We start from the raw sequence: 16,568 nt of genomic DNA on the forward strand, positions 1-16,568 counted from the left end.
GCAGAAGTACCCTTGTTGCTCATTCTCCATTACACTCTCTCATTTGTATCCCAGTGTTGCCATTACTGCCATATTTCAGCGGTAAACGCCCAACCTCATCCGATCTTGGAAGCTAAGCGCTGACAAGCCTGATCAGTACCAAGCTGGGTGACCTCTTGGGAATATCAGGTGCAGTAAAAATTCAACCTATGATCACAAACAGCAGAAGTGTTAGAGCAACTTCCCAACTCTGAAAGCCTGTACCCACTCTGCGATTATCCTCCTGACAATCACTGATTACTAAATACTCTCTATTGGCAATTTTTGTTTTTGTTTTCTTCCTCAATGTCGTTTGTTTTCAAAATTTGTACAAACGTCTTCTTACATTAGGATCTTTTGTGTAGCAAACATAGCTTCTACTAAGGGGACCACCATTAACCAATTGGTATTCCAATTATGGTTTATATTATTATTATACCTTTTCTCATGCCTTCTTTCTAGATCACATAGGTTAATAGATCACTAACAACCTATAATCATTACCACAGTGATCTCACCTTTTATTATTTATCTTGACTTATTTAGGCATATAATTTTTTTCTTTACAAAATTTTTTTTTCACCATAGGTGCTCTTAATTTTCCATCAGGTTTATCCTGATTTTTGTTAACGATTTCTGCTAATTAATTTTTGAATCATTAATCTACCATTTATTTTGTTACACTTTATACTTTTCAATATTTCTGTGTAGACTGTCATTTGTATACTTTGTGTACTTGAACATTTTTTTGTATCAAACTATCTTCTTCTTTTTATGTGACATTAATATTAAAAGTTAAGTTTTAATAAATTCATAAATTTTCAAGTGTGCCCCAACACAGAGTCTTTCTTTTTTCTCCTCCTTATCACATATACATACACCAAACACAATCAAGAAGCACCACAGTACACCTCATGGAACCCCCCATCCCCTAAACATTACATGCTGCACTCCTACCTCATACAAAACAGTAGCCAAGCACTCAAAACAACACCCATACACTACACAAACACCTACATGCAACACCAGACCACGTGATACTTACCTAAAAATGTTGAATTCGCTCCAAAACTACTCTCCTCCGGGGTGGCTGAAGGTCTTCTGTCCATCCTGGATGAAAGTCTTCTGGGTGTATGAAGGTTACCACAGAAAGCAAAAACCAAATTGATCACTCTGCAGCTCCTCACTCCGCTCTGCAGGTTCACAAAATGGCTGCTGAGCACGCAGCAAACAAGCCCTAATATATGATTCCAAATGGCGGGAAGTCGAATCCAGGCCGCTCACTATTCGACGATTGGTCCGTTTTTCAACCGGAGGCGTGTCGAATCCATTTTTAATTGAATATGTCGAATTCAGGGCACCCGGTAGAGGGTTTCGGCTGGCGAATAGTGTCGAATCTGAAAACTAACGAATCCACAGCGGGATTCGACACCAATTAAATATACCCCTATTTTGTGTAAAACTATATTTCCCTTTAAATTCTGATGAGTACTAGCGTGAAGCCATTCAACAATAATTGGAAAGCTACCCCTGTTCTTTATTTTATAAAATATGAGAGTAAATGGTTGATTTTAAAAGATCTCATCATTAATACATACTGGGCTTAATTCATGTTTGCATGCAATGGCTGCTGTTCACGCAACAGAGTGATTATCAAAAGACTGTACATGTGCTGCATCAAGGTGCTGCTGTGGTCTTGCTTGCAATAAGGATTTCATGGAGAAGTGAATTACAGGAAGTGACCATTTGGAGGTGTTATACGGGAGTGGTTGGAGAAATGCAGACATGTCATGACAGTTTTTGGTGTGTGTAAAGCTCATATGTGTAAAGTTATGGCACCTGCTTTGCTACTGCTGTGTCCAGTCTGTATAGCCATAGGCCAACCCTTAACTTCAATGTTCCTCTTTTTTGCATATAGGCTGCTAATGTGTACGAAATTGCAAATGAGTTTGGAATGGCTCTGGTTGCCATTTATTTTCATTTCTGGGTGGCGACTTGCTAACTTTAGCAGTTCTGTAGCCTAGAAAATCGCAATTGCATTTGTGTACAAACATGAATTAGGCCCACTGACATTTGTATAAAAATAAATTACATCTTACAGAAGTCTATTTATTCTAAAAAATATATATATTTTCACTTGTGTGTATGGCCTAGTGTTGCACACCATGTTGAATCTTAGCTCTCCTGTACCATCCTTTTAAACCATCCTGATAGTGGGCAAGCAAGGCATGATACCTATCCTGCCTTTTGCAAATAACCTCCTGTGCAGCTGTAGTGGCAGCCATACTTCCTTGCAATCTCACTCCAGGAGGGTGAGGTCATACCTACTCTTCACCCTCACCCCCCTTTCTGGTGACATCTACCTGGGCTTTGTCAGCCATCCATGGAACCAAGGAAATGTCGTGTATTATTATTATTATTAGAGATTTGCATTTTGGTTCTTCAGGAATCTGAATCCACCCGAATTTTGTGGATCAGAATTCAGTTTTTAAATCAGAATTTTTGGTTTTGGATTTAAAAATTTGCACGATTTTAGCTGTTTTATTGATTTTTATCAATTTGTTTTATCAATGATTATCGAGTGCTTAAATCAATTTTTAAACTGAACTGAAAAAAGACTTGTTTTGCCAATACCAAAACCAAAACATGAGGATCTGTGCACATCTCTAATTATTATACCCTTTTTAAAGCAAAAGTTTTCTAAACATCAATTAGTCATTGTTTCTATCATTTCCCATTTTGATTCTACTGAAAAACAATTAACTTATTGATGCAGAGGATTCTCTAGAACCCTGAACACTATACCCTCATTATTCAAAACTGTACATGATATGGTTAATAAAATGGATGACTTTGACAACCATAACAGGAGAAATAATTGCACTTTCTTGGTATTCTAGAATTGTTGCTGGCCCTTAAATTTTCATCTTCCTCCAGGTTAACCTCCCCTCTGCCCTAGGCTTTACCCTATCTACTGTATTACTACAGTGCTTATTGAGAGGGCTCACGGTGTTGGCCCAGAGCGAGCAGGCACTAACCAACGACATCATGCTGTGAGTACTCCGTTTTCGTGACAAAAAACCCTTCTGAAGGTATGTTGGCAGGTACCTGAGATCCATTTTCAAGGCCATAAAATCCTAATTTTCCAAGACTTATTATCACAAGTCTCTCATGATTCCACCCCCAAAGTACTCATTTGTTTGAGGCCCATGGGCCTGATTCAAAGTTGTTTTTGTATGCAGTGTAGCAATTATATTGCTCATGTGTATAAGTTGCACTGTGCATGTGCCTCGATGGTCTCATGATGGTGTTTACAGTGAGGATTTATTCGCAAAGAACTTGACAGTAAGTGACCTTTTGTGTGAGAATGGTGACCATATTTGGGGCATGTCACAGCTTGTGGCTGTGATCCCGTATACAGTTACATTTGGTCTGGAGTCTTACTGCCAGCGGCCATGTTGCACAACTATAGAGTTACTCAGAAGGTTAGTGTTTGTCTACTGGTTGTAGCCTTATACACAAGTGGTGGTTCAGAGATGCTACCATTGGGCGTCTCATTACATATTCTGTGTACAAATGCGCAGCTGTGGTGCCATTAGTGTACATCTAAATCCATTTTACCCATATGTACCCATTTGCATAGAACCCACAATGGTCAAACCAACATATTCAATGATGTTCCATGTGCTAAGTATTTTATTCAACACTTACATCTTCTTCTCCCCCTGGGTGTCCTGGTATTTAGGGGCATTTAGGGGCAACTGTACTATATACTATGTGTTTTCAATCCTTACCTTGCAACTGTAGATGTGTTGTTAAAACATTTCCTTATGTGAAATTTTTTTCATTGTTTTCTTTAAAAAAAAAATCTGTATTTCTTTATTTATTCTCAATTCAAAATACAATTCTAGTTCCTAGGGGTTGCAATATAATCCGTGATATATTTATAGGTGCAAAGAAAACTTGTAATAAAATGACTTTACAGAAATGGATGGTACTGGATAGGTGGAACAGCCTCCCATCAGATGTGGTAGAGGCTAAGACAGTAGAGCAATTTAAACATGCATGGGATCGACATAAGAATATACTTAGAAAAAAGGTAAAAAGGGGCAGACTAGATGGGCCAAGTGGTTCTTATATGCCATCAAACTCTATGTTTCTAAAGCCTTCAACCTTGTGAACATATACTGTATGCTCCTAATATTCCTAATTACTCTCTTTATGCTTCACTTTTCACATTGCTCTTGCAAATGTCCACCCCTTATTTAGTTATTGGAAGGGGGTTGTACTGTAAAACCGTGGAAATCCCCTCTCTGGACAAATTCTCATTCCCCTCCCCATTCCTTTTTCCAGTGCGAAAACATTCATATATAATTAGTCATCTGATGTATCTGACCCTTGGCCCCTACTTAACATTACTGAAAGGTCTTACACATTTTAAACATATGTACAACTCATGTTCTCTAGAATAAAAAATTTGCTTCTCACTAACACCATATTCACCTGGCTTTATGATGTATGGATACACAATAACCTCATCTCTGGATATGCCCCTATCCCTGTGACACCAGGCTTAGACACACCTCACCCAGGTCGGCCATTTTCACAATTTCAAACCTCTACTAATCTAATTTTTTTTATTTGTCCTTCCATTGGCTTTAATATATACCGTGTTTAACAGTCTGGCTCATTGCTTTCTTGTTAACTGCTAAGGCAGTAATGAGGGGCCATGTACTTTCCTGCCAGGCCAAGTGTCAGTGAGACTATATGGAGATACACTCTTCCCTCCATACTGGCACGTCTTCTGCATTTTCAGTTTATAGTGCTTCCACTAGTGACACCAAATTAAAGTATAATTCTGCTAGACAACTTTTGGAATTATTTTCTTCTTTAAGAAGCTCAATAGAAGGTGTATTCCATTGAATATCAGGTAAATATAAGGCAGTCACAATTTTAGCTTACAGTCAGAGCCGGCCTTAGCTATAGGCAGGCTAGGCATTTGCCTAGGGCATTCAAGCATGTCTAGGGGCATCCAAGCATGTCCCTGCAGCATCTCATGCTGAGAGGGACAGTCCGCAAACTAACTGTTACAGGTAGGCAAGTATGACTTGTATACACTGCTGTTTACATTTGTCAAAAAAAATGCACACTGTGCCTTAAACTTCCTCTGACATGCTTGAATGCCCCTGACTTGTAAGACCTCAGACAGACAGCAGAAGCCCAGTAAATGCAATTCCTGGACCTGTGACATTTTTACTGACTATATAAGGTTATTACTGGATGGCTTCTTATGATAACACATGTGTATTTTGGAAGACTGCTTCACAGAAACCTGACATCACCTATACTGCTTGTGCACATGGGGGAGGGGGACCCTGCCATCCTGTGTGTGTCCCTTATCCCTGTGCAAACCCCAGGTGTCTGCAGGGACATAACATGGACAGTGTTCTCCCCACACTTTATTTCCTAGTCAGTCCATACCGTAAAATTCCCCTGCCATCTAGCACTGTAACGTGGTCAGTAAGTTGCGTTGCGCTATTTCTATATGAAACATCAGTGCAGCGTGACTTTTGGACACATCAGACTGGAGGGCAGAGCATTTAGCTCCCACAGTATAAAGTAAAGTGCATGCAGTTAACGGGAGTAACAGACACCAGCAAACACACTGAATAGTGAAGAGAATGGACAGTTTCTACATGTTTGATACTGATCTTTTTGTATAACCAGCAAGTGTGGCAGTATCTGTGGCAGTATATGTGTATTATGGGCTTTACTAATGTGGGGCATATGTGTAAGGTGCATTACTGTGTGGCATTATGTGTATTATGGGCATTACTAATGTGGGGCATATGTGTAAGGTTCCTTTACTGTGTGGAATTATATGTATTATGGTCATTACTGTGTCGCATTGTGCAGAGTTGAACTGGCCCACAGGGTAACCCAGAGCCGGCCCTAGCCAATTTGATGCCCCAGGCAAAATTTTGTCTGGTGCCTCCTAGCTCCGCCGCTAGTTCTGCATCTGTACCTGCAACGCTCAGGTAGTGGGGCCCACCGGGGGTTACCCTGTGGGCCAGTTCAACTCTGCACAATGCCACACAGTAATGACCATAATACATATAATTCCACACAGTAGAGGAACCTTACACATATGCCCCACATTAGTAATGCCCATAATACACATAATGCCACACAGTAATGCACCTTACACATATGCCCCACATTAGTAATGCCCATAATACACATATACTGCCACAGATACTGCCACACTTGCTGGTTATACAAAAAGACCAGTATCAAACATGTAGAAACTGTCCATTCTCTTCACTATTCAGTGTGTTTGCTGGTGTCTGTTACTGCATGCCCTTTACTTTATACTGTGGGAGTGATATGCTCTGCCCTACAGTCTGATGTGTCCGAAAGTCACGCTGCACTGATGTTTCATATAGAAAAGCACAACGCAACTTACTGACCACGTTACAGTGCTGGGTGGCAGGGGAATTTTACGGCATGGACTGACTAGGAAATAAAGTGTGGGGAGAACATTGCCCATGTTATGTCCCTGCAGACACCTGGGAATTGCACAGGGATAAGGGACACAGGATAACAGGGTCCCCCTCCCTTATGTGCACAAGCAGTATAGGTGATGTCAGGTTTCTGTGAAGCAGTCTTCCAAAATACACATGTGTTATAGAAGCCATCCAGTAATAACCTTATATAGTCAGTGAAAATGTCACAGGTCCAGGAATTGTATTTACTGGGCTTCTGCTGTCTGTCTGAGGTCTCGCAAGTCAGGGGCATTCAAGCATGTCGGAGGAAGTTTAAGGCACAGTGTGCATTTTTTTTACAAATGTAAACAGCAGTGTATACAAGTACTGATTGAATACATTTGGAAAGTAACAGTTAGTTTGCGGACTGTCCCTCCCAGCATGAGATACTGCAGGGACATGCTTGGATGCCCCTAGACATGCTTGGATGCCCTAGGCAAATGCCTAGCCTGCCTATAGCTAAGGCCGGCTCTGGGGTAACCCCCCGGTGGGCCCCACTACCTGAGCGTTGCAGGTACAGATGCAGAACTAGCGGCGGAGCTAGGGGGCACCAGACAAAATTTTGCCTAGGGCATCAAATTGGCTAGGGCCGGCTCTGCTTACAGTATATGTTAAAGATTATGTTTTGGAGGAGAATGATTATGGACATTCACCATCCCTCCTCATTGTGTGTCAAATTTACCAAAATACATAATATAGCTGCAGACTTCCTAGTTTTATGAACATTTGTATGCATTTCTCCCTGATACCACAAATACTGTATATGCTACTGATTGATGTCTGAAGCTAAGTTACCCAAACTCACTTCAGAACAATGCGATCTGTTGAATGTGAATATTTCTGAATGCAAGGTTCAAGAGGTAATTTCTTCCCTTCATAACATCTGAACCAGGGTGTAAAAACATCCAGATTGAAAAAATAAAATAAAAATCAGATTTCTTTATTAATGTTTTTAAAATTTAAATTGGATTTTTATAAAAAAAATGACCAATTAAACAAATAAACCAAGTAAAAACAATCATTCAAAGTTCTTTTAAAATACTATAACTGTAATATATTTAACTTAAATGACTTGATAGTGTCACTATGAATCATGGTATGGCACAGCAAACTACACACAAATCACAAACTGCAAAAGGAAAGAAACAGCAATGATGTTAAAAGTTACAATAGCTGGCAAAAATCTTGCCTGATTTATAAAACTGTATAATCCTACACATTAAGTTTATTGAATGCCTTAAAAAGAAATACCTGTTTTACACCTTTGTCGGTACCCAAGTGGTTTCTCAGTTTTGACTGCAACAAACTAAATGTTTATCAACATATTCAATATTCTTTCTACTGAAGCTGATGATGTTGCAGCTGTTACCAATTCCACTGCTGCTATCATGATATTTTCATTACCAGATGCAGTTTATGAACCAATAGGCATTTTTCATCAATCTATTGCTGCCACTGTTGACACAACATCGTGGGCAAACAAGAGGTCATTAAATGGGGTTGCTTTTGTTTGGAACTTGGCTAGTGTTGGTAGAAGGGTATTTGAATGTGGATACTTTTCTTTATTTATCTCTTGAATTCTTGAAACATGACTGTCAAAAAATGTAAATTATCAAAGTTAAATTTAACAATACATTAAACTTGAGTTTAAAAAAATTGTGTAATTTAAATCAATGATTTTAAAAAAAGAATCATGTGATTTAAATCATGATTTAAAACATGATATAAATCAAGTTGATTTAAATCAGCACACCCTGATCTAAACCCCTGGCCCTGATGACTTAAGTGTCAAATTTTTATAAGATTTTGAATTATCATATTACACTTTTTCTTACTACCTTAGTTCAAAAACTACATGTTTATACTCCTTCTGTACCACGTTTAATGATACCTATGCAAATGATCTTTCTAAGATCAACAAGGATCCCAAACTGATCTCGTCCTACAGACCTATAATTCTCCTTAACCAAGACCATAAACTTAATGCCAAGGTATTTGCTGAAAGATTTCAATAACTTTTCCTTCCAATTTGGTTTCACCCATGGCAGACCGTCACTTCTTGGTGTGCATTTGGGTATTGCCTCGATTGTGGCAGCTTGCTGGGTGGCCTCAGGTCCCTCCCCAGTAATTTTTTATAAGCTAAAACACTGAGAAAGTCTTTGATTCTATGTCAGAGGTTCTCAAACTCGGTCCTCGGGAGCCCACACAGTGCATGTTTTGCAGGTAACCCAGCAGGTGCACAGGTGTATTAATTACTCCCTGACACATTTTAAAAGGTCCACAGGTGGAGCTAATTATTTCACTTGCGATTCTGTGAGGAGACCTGCAAAACATGCACTGTGTGGGCGCCCGATGACCGAGTTTGAGAACCTCTGTTATATGTCATGGTCATATCTCCAAGCCATCTTCTCTGAATGGAAATGTGTCACTTACCTTTCTCTACTTATCCAATTTGTGTATCCCACTCCCTTCTTCTCTCTCAGTATTGGTCAACACATGAAAGGTTGACACATGAAAAGGTCGACATGAGTTTTTCAAATTTTTTTCTTTAGGGGAACTTTTCCATACTTTACGATCCACAGGGACTACGATTGGGAATGGTAATCTGTGCCATGCGCAGCTGTAGTGGAGCGAGGCACCTTGCCCGAAGCATGGCGAGCAAAGCGAGCCATGCAAGGGGACGCGGTGCACCAATTGGGTTTCCCTGTCACTTTACGCACAAAACGACACCAAAAATAGTAATAAAAACTCATGTCGACCTTTTCATGTGTCGACCATTTGTCCATGTCGACCATGCCAATGTCGACCAATAGTGGTCGACCTAATGACTGTCGACCATAACATGGTCAACCATTCATACCGGAACCTGTGGGAATGCCCATCTATTAAACACTTTGAAGTCAAGTACTGCACTATGCCTCCTCTCATTTACTTTATCTTTATCCCCTTGTTCTCGGAGTGAGTGATTTTGGGTATAACTAACCCTATACTTTGCTTTTCTAAAGGTAGTAAATCTTTACTACTAATGTTTACTACTAATAATCTCTAGCCAGGAAGTGTATCCTCCACTTCTGGATTCAGGAGGCTCCCCTTTCTACAAGCCTCTATATCTCTAAACATTGCTATGTTTTCTGTACTGTACTGGGTGGTGCCTCATTAAAGAATCTCGTAATAAGCAATTTGTACCATTAGTTATATGAATACACCTCTGCGTTAACATCCCATGTGGTATGAAACCACGACTATTGCTCAGTGACCCACCATTTCAAATTTCCTCTATCTTTCCCCTTTCCTGATTGAGTCTTTGCCAATTGCTTTCTCGCCTTACCTGTACCCTGGAATCTGCTTGATCTTTTGACCCTTTTAGATTGTACTACGTATATTAGTTAGATTGTAACATTTATCTAACTAAACTTGAAATCTGGGCGTCTAAATGGAAAATGGGATTCAATATAAAAAAATGCAAAGTTATGCACTTTGGGACTAAAAACAAACTTGCAACCTAATATTAAATGGGGAAAATCTGGGGGTAAAAGTATTGGAAAAAGATTTGGGGGTATTTATTGATAATAGGCTAAACAACCGTACACATTGTCAAAGTGCAGCAAAGAAGGCAAGTAAGGTGCTAGCGTGCATAAAACGGGGAATTGAGACAAGGGATGAGAGTGTAATCCAGCCGCTGTACAAATCATTGGTACGTCCGCACCTGGAATATTGTGTTCAATTTTGGGCACCACATTATAAAAAAAGATATCTGTGAACTCGAAAGGATTCAAAGGAGTGCTAATAAATTGATGAAAGGGCTAGAGGGACCGGAGTATGAGGAAAGGCTAACTAGGTTGAAATTGTATACACTAGAAAAGAGGCGTCTAAGAGGAGACATTATCAATATCTTCAAATATATAAAGGGAAATTACAAAGAGTTATTAGAGGAATTGTTTATTAAAAGAACTCTGTATAAGACGCGAGGTCACTCGCTGAGGCTTGACAAGAGAAAATTCCATACACAATGTAGGAAAGGGTTCTTCACTGCTAGGGCAATAAGGATCTGGAATTCCCTGCCAGTGAAGGTGGTAATGGTGGACTCTATCTATGCATTTAAAAACGGCTTGGATAAATTTCTGACTGGAAAAGATATCCAAGGTTGCAGCATTTAAAATATTGACATTTTTATCTGGGAGGAATGGAATATGATTTACAGTTGATAACTAAACATAAAACATTATATCAATTGGAACATTATAAGGAACTCGGCTTAAGACAGATTACAGGTTGAACCTGATGGGCATTTTGCCTCTTTTCAACCTCATTAACTATGTAACTATGTAACTATATTTCTGTTACACTAGCAATTTTTTTTATGGCACCTCATTTGGATATAGGGCCTAATTCAGACCGGATGGTAGCCGTGCAAAATTTTGCACGGCTATGATCTGCCACCCTGACTTGCGGGGGGATGTTCAGCACAGGGCTAGTTTGCCCCGCATGTCTGGCCTTCCCCCCACCACACAGGTGCAATAGCATCGCATGGCGGCGATGCTATCACACCCGGCGAGTAAGTCCCTACGTGCGCTGGTAGGTGACTTTTCGCCACGTCCCGGGTCGCAGCGCCTGCATGTGACGTCACGCAGCTGCCGCGGACCGACCCCCTCACGGTCCGGACTCGTGAGGGTCCGGACCATACTGTACCGTCCGGCCCGTACCGTGCCCCCAAACCGCAAGACCACCCTCTCCCACCCCCTTCCGCCCAGCAAACGCCTCTGCCTGTCAATCAGACAGAGGTGATCGCTGGCCTGATATGCCTATCATATCTCTGGCAAGCACATGCACACTGTGGCGCCTGTGCAGTTCAGACTTGATCACCTGCTGTACGAAAACGCACAGCAGCGATCAGGTCTGAAATAGCCCCATAGTTGGTTTCTTTGCAATTTACACAATGTCTACTCATTTTTCTACCTTCATGCTGATAAAAAAAAAATATAATTTTTTTTTTAACAATGTTAATGCAGAGTGAGAACTACGGCAGAAAGTGCAGCCTAAATTACAAAATTCTACTGTACATCCTCAGAACAGTGGGTGCTCGATACAATAATTTATACATTCTTGTACCTGCATGGGTGGAACGTAAATGTTTTCAATACAACAAGACAGTCTAAGGGAAAAAAGTCACTTAAGATAACTTTGTAAAAACCAATGCTTTTCTGTTGGTTTAAAAATACTGAATGTAAAAACCCATTGGAAAAATGTAAGTTTAGAAGCTGACAATAAAAATGCTGTTGCTGTTCAATGTTTCACTAATAAAGAATAGAAACCACCAAATCAAAGTGGTAACAGTGTCGGCCCTAACCACTAATCTAATCACTAATCTAGCCCTAGACAAGAATCTGCCCCCCTCCTTTGCACACACAAGAAAAAGTGGCATCATGACAGTGGGAGAATGGGAAGGTAGAGGGTTTCAGTATTTTCAGCCATCGAATCCCTACCCTTGTGTCTCCAGCCATCAAATCTCTCCCCCTTGTATATCTTCAGCCATCAAATCTCCAGCTTTTGTATGTATCCAGCCATCAAATATCTCCACCTTGTACTGTATGTCTTCAGTCATCAAGTCTCCCCCTCGTGTGTCTCCAGCAATCAACTATCTCCCCCATGTTGACTCTAGCAATCAAGTCTCTACCCCCTTGTGTGTCTCCAGCAATCAGCCTTCTCCCCCTTGTTTGTCTCCAGCAATCCAATCCCCAGCATAGCTCTTTTACAAGCTCTCATAATTATAACCTTTGCTGTGTTTCCTCTGCTTCTCTCCTATATGGTGCGCTCTCTTCTTTGAATGATGCTAACATGACCTTAGGTCATGCCAGCATCACACTGATGGAAGCTGAAGGAGCTGAATGACTGGTGCTGGGCTATACAGGCTTTCTGTTGCTGCTGATCTGCCTACCTATATACCTATATATCTCATCGGAGGACAGCCACTATGAGCCGAGACGTCCGAAAGCTGAAGCTAATGCAGCAGAGCTTAGATGTTCAGCCTGCCCAGATGCCACCAGGCTTTTCCTAACTTTCCAGATGCCCCTAGGCATTTGCCTATACTGCCTATGACCAGGGCCAACTCTGAGTGGTGATTAAAACAGAAAAAAAAACAACTCAAAAAAATTCTATTTAAAGATTTAGAGAACAGAATAAGATTTAGTGAACAGACTACCCATAGGCACAACATTATTGCATCGAGCACCCTTCAGTTTTATTACATTTTTATTAGGTTATAGAGATGTGTGCTGACCCCTGTTTTATGGTTTTGGTTTTGACAAAACCGCCCTCACGTGTTTTGGTTTTGGATCTGGATTTTTTTTAATTTCTAAAATCAGCTACAATCACATCATTTGGGACTATTTTTGTTCCTGCAGTATGCATTATATTTGTTCCTCAATAACATTCATTTTCAATAATTTTCAGTCAATTTTGACAATCTCACACCTCACAGTATTGTTTTCATCCAGTTTAGACCAAAAGGTTACACTGAGCTAGCTTGCTGGCTAATCTAAGCGACAGCAGTGGGCGGCACAAACATGTGGCAGTTTAACATCAAACATGGCACATCTAGGAGAAAGAGTGGCACTGCAGTGGCAGACTGGATGGCAGTGTAATAACCTAAATGACCCCACAGAAAGTAACAAAGAATGTTTTCAACAATGAAAAACTAGGTCAGAGACCAGCAGGAAAAGCGTGATCAATTTATTGACTGATTGATTATTTAAAAAAAATAAAATTGAGATGTGAACTACCTCAACCTTCTGTTTTGCAGTAAGCCAGTATACAAAGGCCATGAAAGAATACAAGAATGGTTGATTTATTAATTAGTTAATTAATTAATTGAAATTAACATGTGTGATGCGCCACATAATTTCTTGTTAAAAATGTGTTGCAAATGTAAAGCATTAAGAAAATGTGTATTTATCTATGCAGCTATACTAATATATCTTGAATGGAATTGTGAGATAATACTTGACCCTGGAATATGATGGGTTTTTATCTATTTTTTAAATTTTGTTCTGTTTTGCCTTTTCCTTTATTACATGTGTAAAAAAAACTAGCAATGCAAATACTGTCCCCAGTGCCCCTCAAAATACAGCCCATTATGAAAAGAAAGTGGTGAAAGATGGAATTGTCTCCCACCCACTTTTATGAAGGACATGCACAGTTTGCAAACCAAGCACTTCAGTGCAAGGACTGCCACTTTTGTGGCTGAAGTGTTTGGTTTATTTGGGTCCCCACAAACCAATTTTTGGAAGGTCTATCTCTAATAACAAATTATTATAATTTTATTAAATAAATTTCATGAACTTGTCGCAAATGACATAACACAGAGGAAATGCCTAGATCAGAGGTTCTCAAATGCCTTCCTCAAGGCACCACAACAATCCAGGTTTTAGGTATACAGTATCCATGGCTCAGCACAGATGCTTAAATCAAATTGACTGAGGTGCTAATTAAGTCACCTGTGGCCAATCATGAATAACCTTAAAACCTGGACCATTGGGGTGCCTTGAGGACCGCGTTTGAGAACCTTTGGCCTAGATGGTTAATGTCCAATCCACCTATTGGTGAATTCTTGTCCATTTGTGACAGAGTGATGCTGGCCAGTGCACAGCCTTGCCCACACCTCTGTTCTCCTGTTATTGTATATGACTATTTGGGCTCTTAATATTGGTTTAGCAATCTACAACTTATAAAAATGTTTAGGACATTGCTAACCTACCTGTATGGTTGTAACATAGAATGTGATATATTGTCACATTCTGTGTGATTTTGAAATTTTACCTCTCTTACAACCAATCTTTTTTTTTTATACAGTATATCCTCCTGGTGAAAATAGCTTTCTCCTGGGTAATATAGTGACAAACAAATCTCAAACTACTCTCTTATTTATCTCAATAGGCCACTGTGCCTCAGCTCTTTCATCCACTATCTGCTATATATTCACTTATAAGACAGTGGTCAGCAGAGGTGAAGGCACACAACCTATCTATCACTCTGCATTTCGGTACTCTCTCATCCGACTGCCAGATACTGTTCCCTGCAATGAAAATGTAACTGAGACCCTGTGCATTTTAAAATTGGACAGCAGAAGTACTTATACTCTTTGGCACTACTGCTGAAGACCACACTCTCTCATTTCTGAGCTTTTACCAATACTGCCATACTTCACTGGCTACACCCAATCTTACCTGATCTTGGAAGAAAAGCAAGGATAGGCCTGATCCGTACATGGATGGGAGACCACCTAGGAATATTAGGTGCAGTAAATACACTCAACAGTCACAAAAAGCAGAAGTGGTGGAGTAACCTTTAACCTGTGCCACTATCTCCTTTCCTCCTATATAGTGACTACAGGGGAGTTTGTCTAATCGCCTAACTATCTACATCTCTGGTGTGAGATTGCTCTGACTTATATCTAACCATTGCTTATATCTTAATTTACTCAACTGTTTGAGTTGATTACATGCATTGGTTCTTAGATTTGATGAGTTGAATAACTAGTATTGGATGATGGAATAACCATACACAAATTTTGGGAATCAATACATCACCCTGTATGATCTCTATCCTCCTGATTTAACTCAATATTTTCATATAGACATGCATTAACGAACAAGGTATAGCAGTGAGGAGCTCAACATAGCATACAACACTGACAGTATTTAGCTCATACCAGGAGAGGGACAACAATAGTACGTCTGAATTGGAAGATATCTATATCAGAATTGACGTGCTATCCTATGATTTTAATATTTTCACCTATGGTCTACCTATTTGTATCTCATGTGACGCAGTGGAGGAACTACATTTTTTTTGTAAATTAATTTTTATTGAAAGATTTTGTCCTGATACAGAGATCATGAAAGGCATATAATAGATTTAAGGTAAATCTTCAAGGAATGTAAAATGAAAAAGCAATAACCTAAAGTCAGATCTCTATATATGATATGCAATGATGCAGGAAATACACCAGACATCTCAAGCAGAAAATGTAAATAACAATAATCAGAAACTTTATAAAAGATCAAAAGCAAAAAGGAAGAAAGGAATAAAGTAAGCATAAGGATAAGAAATACAAATAAAAGAAAATATAGCGTATTCAGATAAAAATGTAAGGAAAAAGAAAAGACAGATACAGAAAGGTTCTCTCCTCCCATCCCCCAGGGCTAGACTAGGTCTACAGAAAAAAACAGAATAAGTTTGTGAAAGCGCGGTGTCTCCTAGCGAGAGGACTTATAATGATCTAATTCTTTATACGCCAACCAAGGATACCAGATAGCTGTAAAGGACTGATTTTTCACTTCTAATGCTGAGATAAGATCATCCATTGAAATATAGAGATCTAAGCTGGCACTCCACTCCTTCGTACTGGGGATCACATCTGACATGTAGTGCAGAGGGATAACTGACTTAGAGGCACTAAGGATATGGTGGAGTAACGTTTTCTTAAATTGAGATTGGGGTCTCAAAGTATAATGTTAGCCGCTTTTACCACTTTGCGCCAAAAAGGCTGAGGGAGGGAGCACTCCCACCAGATATGTAGAGGGGTGTCAACAGCCAGCTTGCATCTCCAACATGTATTAGGGACCCCAGGGTAAATTCAAGCTAGTATATTTGGACAGCGGTACCAATGCGTGAGTACTTTGTAATGTGTTTCCAGCACCAGAACATTGACAGAAGATGAGATAGTATTACTGAAAATACCCTCTCAGTCATCTTTAACTACCAAACCCGTGAGATCCGATTCCCAATCTTTAGCAAATTTAGGTTGGGAAGAGAATCCGTGATCTATTATCAGTTTGTAGACTGTAGAGAAGGTGTGGAATGGATAAGTGTGGGAGAGGCACAATTGTTCAAACAAAGTCACAGCCCGTCTACCGTTCACAGGAGAATATAAACTCATGAGAAAGTGTTTAATCTGAAGGTATCTCCAAATTTCCTTGTTCGGTACACAACCTGTTGTGCTGCATC

General features: G+C 39.8%; 1 protein-coding gene and 1 pseudogene across 1 annotated transcript in view; one reads left to right on the top strand and one right to left on the bottom strand.

The window, feature by feature from the left end:
- The window catches only part of IMPG1 (interphotoreceptor matrix proteoglycan 1), a 511,490-nt gene that overhangs the window by 316,347 nt on the left and 178,575 nt on the right, over window positions 1-16,568 (bottom strand). The gene's annotated exons all lie outside the window — the stretch shown is intronic.
- LOC134913096 (5S ribosomal RNA) lies at window positions 61-180 on the top strand (annotated as a pseudogene).

Source organism: Pseudophryne corroboree, chromosome 4 (genome assembly GCF_028390025.1).
Source record: "Pseudophryne corroboree isolate aPseCor3 chromosome 4, aPseCor3.hap2, whole genome shotgun sequence".
NCBI lineage: Eukaryota > Metazoa > Chordata > Amphibia > Anura > Myobatrachidae > Pseudophryne > Pseudophryne corroboree.